The sequence below is a fragment of the Onychomys torridus genome, chromosome 3 (assembly GCF_903995425.1).
Source record: "Onychomys torridus chromosome 3, mOncTor1.1, whole genome shotgun sequence".
NCBI classification, from domain to species: domain Eukaryota; kingdom Metazoa; phylum Chordata; class Mammalia; order Rodentia; family Cricetidae; genus Onychomys; species Onychomys torridus.
In genome coordinates this window covers 6,359-19,408 of record NC_050445.1, presented here as the reverse complement: position 1 = coordinate 19,408, position 13,050 = coordinate 6,359, and positions in this window count along the sequence as shown.

Genomic DNA, 13,050 nt, shown 5'->3' with positions numbered 1-13,050 from the left:
GGCAGATAGAGCTGGAAGTGTGCCAGTGTCCAGGTCTTTGGTCCCCAGTGTGATGAGTCTGCTGTCTCAAGTTACTCCCAACCTAAGATGTGCCACAACGCATCTCAGAGTAGGGAAGGTGTGGACAGTGCTCAGCCAGGTTCTGGAGAATGAAAGTCCTGTTCAGGGTTGCCAGACCTACGTGCTGCTCCCTGTAGGGCTTCTGCCTTACACCAAAGGGCCAGGATGAAGAAGAGAACTAATCCCTAAGAAAACAGCCATGTGACTTCATTTCTACAAGTCCTTCCTGGAGTGAGCTGGGACTGAGCTAGCTTGAATGGAGGTCCTGGGACCTGCACTGGAAATAGCTGGGTGTTTGCCAGAAGTACTGACATTCAGACTGTTCACACTAACTTGCATATAAAAAGATACCAAGTGAGGATGGGAGGTGTGGCCCCATTGGCTACCAGGGTTAATTCTGCTGATCTGGCAGTCAGCACCTTCCTCGACTCTGCCTGTGTCTTAGTGGAGGGTATGTAGTAGTTATTACAGCTATAGCTGTATATATACGCAGAGGACCTGGTGCAGACCCCTGCAGGCCCTGTGCTTGCTGCTCCAGTCTCTGAGCTCACATTCCATTCAGAGGACCTTGTTAGACTCTGGGCGTCCTCCATCCCCTCTGGCTCTTAGTTTTTCCCACCTCCTCTTCTGCAGGATTGAGTCTGAGGAGAGGAATTGGATGAAGATTTTCCATTTATACTCCGAAATGTCTGGCTGTGGGTCTCTTTCTTCATCTGCTGCTGGAGGAATCCTCTCTGACAATGACTGGATAAGGCACTCATCTATGAGTATAGCAGAATATCACTAGGAGTCATCTCATTTATTTATTTATTTATTTATTTATTTATTTATTTATTTATTTATTTATTTATTTATTTATTTATATTTTATTTTGACACCTGGCAGACTTTTTTTTTTTTGAGATTAGTAGTGTTGCAGGGCAGGTGGTGGCGCACGCCTTTAATCCCAGCCCTTGGGAGGCAGGGGCGGATCTCTGTGAGTTCAAGGCCAGCCTGGTCTCCAAAGCCAGTTCCAGGGAAGGTGCAAAGCTGCACAGGAGAAACTCTGTCTCGAAAAACAAACAAACAAACAAAAAGATTAGTAGTGTTTCCTTGGCACATTTTGTATCATGTGCAATCTTTGAGTAGCAGCTGGCGCCCTCTAGTGTTAGAGCTCTGGTAGTCCTGGTGGCACAGCTACTCATTCCCCTCTGCTAGACTTCTCATCTAGCTAGGCAGTCCCGAATCCTTGGACCATGGCAGCAGTTAGCCCTGCAGCTTCTGAGCAGGTTTAGTATTGAGATTTCTCAGATTTAGACAGCAGCCAGTGTTAGCTGAGACCCTTGGCTCTAAAAGCTTGACGACTTCCTGGAACTGTAGTGGCCAGGGCCTATAGTTTCTCTTTGGCACTTTACATCCCTTTCCTTCCATCTCAGATTTCTATTCTCTCTGTCATCCTTGATCCTGCCCCAAATCAAACAAACAAACAAACAAAACCCATGAAATATGTATGTATGTATTTTTATCTCTGATCCCCCAGTTAAGCAGCTTTTTTCCTTGTGAGTGTGTTGTCAGAAACATGGTTATGTTTGTTTCTTTTCAGGATGTCAGAATGTATTGTCTAACAAATCTGCAAATGTGGTTTCAAGGAGAGCAATTAGCTAGATACTCCTGCTTTCCTTGGTAGCCCTGGCCCAGGGGAACACAGATTCTTTTTGTTGTTGTAGTTGTTTTGTTTTGTTTTGTTTCTTGTTTTTCAAGACAGGGTTTCTCTGTGTGGCTTTGGCTGTCCTGGAACTTGCTCTGTAGACCAGGCTGGCCTCGAACTCAGTGACTCCCAGGTGCTAGGATTAAAGGCTGCTTTGGGCTGTAGAAATGTGAAGCAGGAATTCATCTGACTATGGCAAAAGCTAACACCTGGAAGAAGAGGACAAAGCCAAGAAAAGAGTCCTGGCGATGCTGGCTCTTGGATATTAAGCCGTTTTCCTGCAATGAATTTCTTGCCTGCTCTTGTAGCTTTTGCATTCCTGGAACAGTGTGGATTGCTCATTCTTTGGGCATAGCTTTTCCCTGTACAGTCAGGGAAAACAGTCACGTTTGGATAACACTCACACAGGCAAGGCTTCCTTCTTTCAGGTTTTTTGTTTTCTCTTTCTAGCATTAGAATCAGACGTCAGCCTTCTGTAATTATCTCCTTTAGCTAGCATCCAAGGCCAGGGCCCAAAAGCATTTTATCTGAAATAACCTCTCAAACATCTAAGGACAGACAGCAGACAGAAAAGCATTCCAGACCACCTGCTGGTCTCCTTAATTAAGGTAAATATCCATTCAGAGACCTAAGCCAGGCAGTCATTAGGTACAGAGCTTTGTTTCTTGTGAAAATTAAGCTCAGACCCTCCTTTCTTCCATAGCCTTAGTGGTGTCTTTAGACTTCTCTTTTGACATTTAACTCAAAACAAAAGGGCAATTGCATACCGGGTTCGTCAAGCTGTGACACAGGCTGCCTAGCTACCCCCACCCACCAGAAGATGTCACAGCTGAGACGGTTAAAGCCCTAAAGGAAAATAGGCAGTTTTATTTATTCATGATTTATATTAGCACTGTAGACTCCTAACATTTTACCTGACCACATTTAGGACTGTGGTTTGAGCACATAAATTCCCTTTTTCTGATACATTAACTGATTTTAGCTCTTAGTTGGCCCCTCTCCTTTAACCACTCCCCTTTGGGGATGTAAAAGAAAGCCTGGTGGGGGTTGGGGATTTAGCTCAGTGGTAGAGCCCTTGCCTAGCAAGCACAAGGCCCTGGGTTCGATCCTCAGCTTAAAAAAAAAAAAAAAAGAAAGAAAGCCTGGTGGTCACTGCCTGACGTAAACTCTTATCTGCCTTTATGACCCTGTAAGAATTCAAGCCTGGGTGACCTTGCCTTGGCTAAGAGAATTGCTGCTTTGTATGGGTCTATAACTGAAAACCTCTGACATTTGAGAGGTCGATAAGAACAAGAGGGAGGATTGGATGGGAGAATTAAGACAGAATTTAGAGAGTAGAGCAAAAAAAAAAATGTAGAGAGAATCAGGCAAAAAAGGAGCTAAGTATGAGAACAGAATTGAAGCTGTGTAGAGACTTAGAAGAATGAAGTGTATGGACTAAAGAGTATCGTGTGTGTGTATAGATTCGTTTGATATCTAAGTTAGATTATCAGCTGGTTGTAGATTCTTCCATGGACCCTGGGAAAAGTCATGTGCTACGCCACCTGGGAAACACAGATTCCTTATTTCCAATCTTCATTATGAATAAGAACTCTCAGATCACACATCACATAGTAACATACATGTTTGTGTATGTGTGGGTTGAAGACTGACTGCATAAGTCTGCATAGGCAAGGAGCTTCAGCGAGGCCCAGAAGCCAAGCTTGGAAAACGGAGAGGGATGTGGTGTGTGTGTTCTGGAGATAATGAACTGGAGCAGCTTGAGGGCTGCAAGTCAGCCCATTGCGTGTCAGAGGTCTCAGAGTGAGTCTGAAGAGTTGAGCCACGGAGGTGAAAAGGCAGGACCCAGTGCAGTTGAAGGAACAGGCTGGTGGTTGGACAGCATGGCCCAAAGGAGTGAACAGCAGACTGGAGAGACACCAGTTGGAGTAGGCCATGTCGGCATCAACACTGGGAACTGGGCCTTTTTTGATGTGTATGGATGTTTTGCCTGCATGTATGTCTGTGTGTCACATGTGTGCCTGGCACCCACAGAGGCTAGAGGAGGGCACAAAACAGTTGTAAATTGTCACGTGGGTCCTGGGAATCGAACCCAGGTCCCCTGGAAAAAGCAGCTAGTGCTCTTCTTAACTGCTGAGGCATCTCTCAAGCTCCAAGTGTTGGTTCTTGGCACACAGCAGGTGATCAGATGACAGGTTTGTAGGGCTGTTGATGTCACAGTGCTAGGCATGGGACCTGTGAAGAGGAGATATATATATATATCCTTCCCTTAGTCTGGAGTGTCCAGTAAGTTCTTGGGCCTGCTTTCCCTGACATGATATGTACACTCAATGACCCCAAAAGTCCAAATTCACCCCAATAAGTATATTAAGTGGCACCCTTTCTGCTCCCAGAGTAAGCCCTTCATCAGTTTGTACCACATGGGAGGTGCCATGACGTTCCACACAGGGCATCTTCTGTCCTCAGAATGGAGTCCCAGGGAGATAGCTCAGCAGGTAAGAGGACTCACTGCCAAACCTGGCAGCTTGAGTTTGATTCCAGGACTCACATAGTGGAAATAGAGAACTGACTTGAAAGTTGTCCTCTGACCTCTGATAGGAAATCACAACATGACCGCCTAGTTATTTCCGGTTCAAAATAGCCATTTCCAGGTCAGAACATCTCGCGTGGCTAGGACTCCATGGCTTTATGTGGTTGCGTAAAGCGCGCACAGCCATGTAATCTACGCGCATGTGTGGAGTAGCCACATGCGGTCCTGTACGCATGTGTGGCCCACTCTTTAAAATGCCAGCGCCATTTTGCACAGGTCTCTTCTCTTTCTCTCCTCTCCTCCTCTCCTCTCCTCACTCACGTGTGTGCTTCACACAGGCCTGTCACCTCTATCCTCTATTAATAAACAGCTCTTCTGTGGATTTGCCGTGTTCGGGACGTGTTCCTTGCCGGGTAAGAGTGGCACTAAAAATAAATAACTAACAACCTCCACAGGGGTGCCGTGGCTCATGTGCCCCCACACACATTCATACACGGTTAGGTTTAGAAAGGTTTACATAAAGTCATGGAGAGGCACGGTCTGAAAAATCACTGTTTTTTTTTACAATAGTTACTTGGAGGAGGGCACAGGTTGATCTCAACACTCCAGGGGCCATTTGGGGGAAGGGCATTTTCACTACTAGCTATTTCCTGTTGAGAGCTGGAGCTGAGAAAAACAATTTTGTTTTAAAGATTTTATTTGGGGTCCTGGAGAGATGGCTCAGCTGTTAAGAGTATTTGTTGTGCCGGGCGGTGGTGGCTCACGCCTTTAATCCCGGCACTCGGGAGGCAGAACCAGACCGATCCCTGTGAGTCCAGCCCAGCCTGGTCTACAAATCAAGTTCCAGGACAGCCAGGGCTGTTGCACAGAGAAAGCTTGTCTCAAAAAAGAGTGTTTGTTGCTCTGCAGAGGACCCACATGGTGGCTCATAACCATCTATACCCCAGTTCCAGCAGGTACCAGGCATGCGTGTTATGCCCAGATCTCGGGGACCCCCAAAGACCACCACTGAGACCAAATCCCATATGTAGAAGCAAAGAATATTCATTTTCAAGCTCTGAGCTTGGCTTGGTCTCTCTGTCTGATTTAGCAGTGAGAGCAGAGCCCTGAACCAGGCAGGATGGGTTTTTAATCATAGTAGAGGTTGGGGTGAGGGGATTTCCAGGGTTCAGGACCCTGATTGGCTGACATTTGTCTAGGGGTATCTGTAAAACAGAAATAGGTGTGTGCCAGACTCAGGGACATCTGGCCATCTTATCTAATGGTTGGAATGTTTGGGATCTCAGGTACTTGCCCTTAGATGTAGGCCCTCCTGGGTGGGGTCAGCTTATGGCTTTTCCTGGTCTGGGTGTTGCCTGCCAGAAAGCCTGTCACAGAAGCTGTGTCTGGGCCCCTAAGCCTGTCATGGCAGCTGTGTGGTCAAGCTATTGTGGACCCCTATAGTACACATGCACATGCACACACATTTTAAAAAAAAATAATTTTATTTTTATTTAGGTGTACATGTGTGGCTATGTGCACCTTAGTGCAGGTGCCCATTGAGGCCAGACACACTGGTGCTAGAATTTATAGGTGGTTGGGAGCCACCTGATATGGATTCTAGGATCTGAACTGGAGCCTTCTGGGAGAGCAGCAAGTGCTCTTAACCACTGAACCATCTTTTGGTCCAAGAAAGACAGTTTTTAAGTACAAATCCTAATTCTTTATTGAGAGCTGCTGGCAGCAAAAGGCCACGGGAGTATACAGCAGGTGCCAACTAGTGTTCGGAAGGTCAACCTATCAGAACCAAGGGTTCTGTTAGAGGAAACCATCACACAAGACGTTATGGAATCACTGCCTTTTGAATGAACTGGCCGTCTCTTGTAAACTTCCTGTGCAATAACAAGCTATGATTCTCCCCATTTACTGTGCATCTCCATGTAATGTGTTCATGTAATCTCATGATTACATCGCAATCTTATGGGCACCCATGATTGTGGATAGTCAAGAAGATGGTTTCTTATTAAACTGTACAGTTTTTATGAATAGCAACATACTAAAATATGCTTCATAACTAGGTCTGTTGTTCCATGTGGACTGCAGACACTTAGAGGTCTTACTCTCCATCCTTAGCCACTGACACGGTAAATACTGGCCAGACAAAGTGTCCTCTTGAACTTCCACAGAGCGGAATTGCAGGTGCCTGGCCTTGTTGGATCAAAACCCTTCGGAAGAATTATAGCGAACTAGAAGTTACAGTGCAGGTGTCTGGCCTGGGTATCTCTTAGTCCTTCAAGAGATCAATAGCACCTATCTTGCCCTCAGCTTCCTCCACCGGCACCTCCCCACTCTGATTCAAAAAACAATGAACACTTTGCATTTATTTCTACACCAGTTTTTAATGCAAGATTTTAGGCTCAGTAGACTATGTATAGGTCCTGAGAGTCAGGTGATTAACAGAAAAAGGCTGTTAACTGACTAACCATGTCTGGATATTATTAATCACATAAAATAGAGCACGTATTCTTTGCCTTTTCCTTAAATCTCTCATTGGTTTAATGTCTTCCCTTGTAACCCTTGTAGCTATCCCTTTAAGAGATAGAACTTTTTACAACCTATAGCTGTTGTCAATCACCAATTAAGCTGACCAAGTCTTTGCCAAGTGTGAATGCTTGTCCCTGAGAGTTAACTTTGTCGTTTTTACTAACAAGTTGTTAATGAATGGATACATATAGATATATGTGTGTGTGTATATATATGTATGTATGTGTGCGTATGTATGTATGTATATATGTGTGTGTATGTATATGTGTGTATGTATATATATGTGTGTGTGTATGTATGTGTGTATGTATGTATATATGTGTGTATGTATATATGTGTGTGTGTATATATGTGTGTATGTATGTATATATATGTATGTGTATGTATATATGTATATATATATGTGTGTGTATGTATGTATATATATGTATGTGTATGTATATATGTGTGTATGTATATGTGTGTATGTATGCATATGTGTGTATGTATGTATATATGTATGTATGTATATATATATGTGTGTGTATATATGTGTGTGTATATATGTGTGTGTATGTATGTATATATGTGTGTATGTATGTATATATGTGTGTATGTATATATGTATGTATATATGTGTGTGTGTGTGTGTATATGTGTGTATGTATGTATATGTGTGTGTATGTATGTATATATATGTGTATGTATGTATATATGTATGTATGTATATATATATGTGTGTGTATGTATATATATGTGTGTGTGTATGCATATATATGCTTGAGGGGAGAACAAGGGAAGAAGAACTAAGAACAGTGAGAGAACAGCAGGAGAAGGCAGAGAGGAGCTAAGTATGAGGACTATGTAGACAGAATTGAGTTAGAAGAACAGAGTGAATGGACTAAAAAGTTTCATGTACATAGATTTATTTGATATCCTTAAGATTAGATTCCTCAGCTGGTTGTTAGATTCTTCCACGGACCCTGGGAAAAGGCTGTTAAGGGGCTGGACCCCAATCGTCCTTGTTAATTCCTAGGGCATCTTTTTAGTTCTACTCGAAGTCTGAAGTTTGACTTCATCTTCAAAGTTTGTGGAGAACTACTAATGATTTTTCAGCAGGGAAATAACATAATCAGATGTCAGTGAGAGAAACAAGGTACGACGCTTAGCAGAAGCCAGACCTGGTGATAGAGAAAGGTCAAGTGAGCCGACGGAGAGGATCTGTGGGATTCATCTCCCAGGCTGAAGACAGAAAGGGTGAGACTGAGAAGCTCAGGGCTTGTCTGGTCAGTGGGGAGCTAGGGTTTGAGTGTAGGTCTCTCCTGTACTGGTGTACCTTTCTGGTAGAAACACCCAGCCTAGTGGGCAGAGAGACTGACTTCCTGTAACAGAGTGGTATCCATCAGAGCCAAAGGGCAGGACCTCTGGAACTCCAACAGATGTTGAAGGTGGACACATGTGAAGGCAGCAGAAGTGGATCAATGAGAGGGATGTAGGGTGGGCACTGGAGACCATACTTGGCCTGCAATCAAGCACCTGTTAGAGACCTAACTGCTACCACTTACTAACTGAGCAAACCTCCTAGCGAGGCGATAGAAGTTTTCAAAGAAAAATTGAGATGACGTTCACCAGTGATTAAAACTTAACATTTAAAAATTTTATTTACAGTTCCTGTGTGGGTGTATGGTATATGTGAGTGTGAATACACTTACGCTGCAGCACCCTGTGGAGGCCACGGGCAATGTTTCAGGAGTCTCTCTTGTTGGAGTCAGAGGATTGAACGCAGGTCTTTGGGCTTTTCCTTTTACCTGATGAGCCATCTCACCAGCCCCAAATGAAGAAGTTTTAAGCACACAAGACAGTTATTCAATACATTTTCAGCACTATGGAACTGTCATTTCTGTCACCAATCTCAGTCTACTTAGATTTGCTCATGCTGGACACATCACAGAAATGCATATAATTTCATTCAACACATGGCCTTTTGTGTCAGGTTTTCTTTATTAACATGGTTGTTTTCAAGATTTACCCACATAATAGTGTGTGTGAACCAGCCACGATGGACTCCTAGCTTTCTAGATCCACAGGCCAAAATAAACTTTTTTTTTTTTTTTGGTAAGCTGTCCTGGTCATGGTATTTTATCACAGCAACAGAAAAATAATGGATACATCCTTCAACCTCATTTATACATTCAGTCCTTCAACATGTTTACTGAGCACCTGCCCTGTACCAGATGGTCTGCAATCTTGCTTGCTTTCCTGGGGTCCTCTGAGGGCTGTTTGCAGCAGGAGGAAGATTTTTCGTCAGGAACAAATTGGATCTGACATTCTTTTTTTCTGAGACAGGGTTTCTCTGTGCAGATTTGCACCTTTCCTGGAAGGCACTCTGTTCCAGACTGGCCTCGAACTCACAGAGATGCACCTGCCTCTGCCTCCCAAATTGGGGCTAAAGGCGCGTGCCACCACCGCCCGGCTGGATCTGACATTCTAATGGCCCCAGTGTTACTAAGCCCTGGAGGTCTGCTCCTTCTACCAAAACGCCATTACTGGAGACAGTTTATTAAGTTTGAACACAGGAAATGGGGTAGAGACTGCCTCATTTTCAAATACACATCCTTTTTGTTTTCCTGTATCGGAAAATGAACACACACACACACACACACACACACACACACACACACACACAAAAGGAAGTATTTTAAAATGGGGCAGTCTTTTGTTTGCTTTTTGAGACAGAGTTTCTCTGTGTGTAGCCCTGGCTGTTCTGGAATTTGCTGGGTAGCCCAGGCTGGCCTTGAATTTACATAGATCCACCTGCCTCTTGCCTCTTGCTAGGATTAAAGGCATGCACCGCCACCACCCGTCCAGAGCCTGTTCTCTTAAGGTTCCCTGGGAAGGAAGTAAAGATACAGGGTGTTGTGTCTCTAGAAAATGGGTCCAATTGGCTTAATCACTTAGCTAGATTATGAGACACTATTTTCCATTTCCAGCCGAGGCAGGTGTCCCAAGGGCATTTCTGGGATAAAAGGACATCTGTAAGAACACAGAGCCTAGTTGGTAACACTTCTTCATTTAGTGTCTTGTTATCTGAAAAAATGGGATCTCAGGAAAGGTAGACAGGTTCCTTGACTATGTAATCTGGAAGTTTTCCAGCTTGATCCATTACAACCCTGTCCTGGCTCCAGAATATCCCTGCTGTGCTGCTTGCCGCTTTTTGCATTCAGGTGAGCCGCAGCTGCGTCTTTCAGCCCTCCCTCCCTCCCTCCCTCCCTCCCTCCCTCCCTCTGTTTCTCTCTGTCTCTCTCTCTCAATATAAATTGGTTCCGTTGGCCTTGGCTTCTGACTTGCTTCTGCCTTTTGACCCTGTCAACTCTTAAAGCCTCAGGAGCATCCAAGCTGCATGGGCATGGGCATTTCCCTTCGCTGTCAGTTGGTGGCGCTGCACTCCTGTTTTGTTTCGGTCTGATCACTTGGGGCTTGGGGAGGAGCATACTGTCCCCGCGGGAAAGTGGTGACTTTCAGGACGTAGAGTTCTGCTGAAGGGATTAGAGGTAGAAGGCTTGAGGGTCTGCATAGTGAAGCTTCCTCCCATTCGGAAGACGGATCCGGGCAAGCCCACAGCAACCGGACAAAAGAGACCATCTGCTCTACGGCTGCTGAGCCACTCAAACAGATCTGGAGAAACACACTGGTGACGAGACGCTAAATTTGCATGCCTCTTTCCCAAGATGCTCAGCAAAATTCAGCAGCATTAAATATTGATGTTCAACGTCCATCAAAATTATTAATGAGCATATCTTACATATTCTTATATAACATAAGATTTATATTATGGATGTAAATGATATGCACAATGAAAAGTTACCATAACAGAGAAATGCTGGAAGGCTTGGGCTTTAATTACTTGAGAGTGAGCATCCCTTCTCTGGCTGGTCCGAAGGTAGTGAGTTATCTCAATTGATTGTTCACAGTCAGTTACAGATTGAACTCCTGTTCTACACTCTCCCCCCTTCTCACTACTGCACTTGACTAGTCTTTTTTCGGAGTAAGCCCCCTAATATATAATTTTTTAAATCTTAAAGATTGCAAAAACCAAAGGCGCAAAGCTGCACAGGGAAACCCTGTCTCAAAAACCAAAACAAAACAAAATAAAAAACAAAAGATTTGCGGGCGGTGATGGCACACGCCTTTAATCCCAGCACTCGGGAGGCAGAGCCAGGCTATCTCTGTGAGTTCAAGGCCAGCCTGCTCTAAAGAGCGAGATCAAGGACAGCCTCCAAAGCTACACAGAGAAACCCTGTCTTGAAAAACAAAACAAAACAAACAAACAAAATTGCAAAGACCAAACAGCAATGTAGTGTTTATAACATCTAGGAATATAGGAAAATACTGTATGATTATTTGCCTTAAATACAACAAATAAAAAGAATTTGGTGAAACTAACACAGACCAAAATTAATAAAAAGAAATATATAATAATAATGAAAAAGATATTACATGTTCTACAGCAAAAGAAGGAGATTGGGTGACAATGAATAACTTCCTGCCCACTACTTAACATAAGAGTTGTTTTATTTAATTTCTACTACGTTTGAATTATTTAGGAAAAGGAAGAAATAAAATATAGACATTTAAGAATTTTAAAGTAACATCACTAGGGTCAAAGACTGATATTTAGTAACACCCAACAAACACAATTAAGAGAGATTTCAAAGTTGATAATCGTGTTATATTTTAAAATAGAGCGGTAGCCTCACTTATCAAGAGAGAGAGAAAACAAAAGGCTTCTAACGACCCTCTAAGACAACTCAAGAGAAACCAGAATAGTCTATGTGTAGTTAATGCTAAGAAGCTATGAGAAACTCATACCCACAGTTGACTATGCCTTTTTCTGAGCGTCTCTCCTTTAACACTTGTGCTTAAAGTCTGTATAAAGATCTTTAATAAAGCCTCTAGCTGTGATTCATGTTGGTTTATCCTGAAATTTTTTCCTGCATTGAAATCACAAATCCCAGTCAGACTTGAGTTGCAGTCCCTAAAAGATTAAGGGAAGTCCTTGATACAGTTTAGAGATGATCCAGATAGCGGCGGTGGCGCACGCTTTTAATCCCATCACTTGGGAGGCAGAGGAGGCGGATCTCTGTGAGTTCGAGGCCAGCCTGGTCTACAGAGCGAGTTCCAGGACAGGCTCCAAAACTACACAGAGAAACCCTGTCTCGAAAAAACAAAACAAGAAAACCAAACCAAACAAACAAACAAACAAACAAAAAAACAGTTTAGAAATAACACACTCACTCTAGAGATCTTGATTGTGTTAATTTTCTCTGTCAGTTAAAGAATTAAAAGGCAGGAAAATCTGAATAGCAGCAGCAGGGAGTACCATGCAGACGAATCAGCAGTTGACGGAAGGGGAAGGAAGGTGTTTTATTGGGCGTGAGGAAGCACACGTGTGCAGCAGACACTCAGAGAAAAGGACCTTCTGTAAAACTGAAGGCAGACTGTCTAGGTTAGGGTTTCAGAAAGCCGAAAGGCCTGGAGATTTTAAAGTCTCTGGAGCATCTTCCTCCCCTACTTCAGGGTTGGTCAGTGGGAAGGCAGATTCAGTGGTTGCTCAGTCGCAGCTCTTGTGTGATCTGTCCTGAGCTGCTTTGAGCTTGTGGAGCCAGTCTATCAGGAGGAGGTCTGTTGGTAGTAGACCAAAACTGCCAGACATTGGTCTAAAGTCAGGAGGTTAAGCAAGAAGCTGCCCATTGAGGCCTGGAGCGATGGCTCAGTGGTTAAGGGCACCAACTGCCACCGCCCCCACACACGGTGTGTGTTTCCACATCCCTAATAAACCCTTTTCTTCCATTGTTCACCTTGCCTGCTGCTGTCTGTGATGTTTGAGATTTCTCTGGTGCTACCTGTGCTATTTGAGATTTTTCTTAATTCTTTAACTGGCAGATGGGGTGTGTGGGGGTGGGGGGGGGGGGAGTGCAAAACAGCTTGACCACACAACTGCCATGACAGGCTTAGAGGTCCAGACACAGCTTCTGTGACAGGCTTACAGGCAGGGAACACAGGGATCCAGGAGAAGCCATGAGCTGACCCCACCCAGGGAGGGCCTGCACCTAAGGGGAAATACCTGACATTCCAAACATTCCTTATAGACAAAAGTCAGCCTATCAGGGTCCTGAACCCTGGAAACCACCTTTCCCCATCATCTGCTATGATAAAAACTACACCCTGCCTGGGCTCGGGGCTCTCTGATCTCACTGATGCGTTGGACAAAG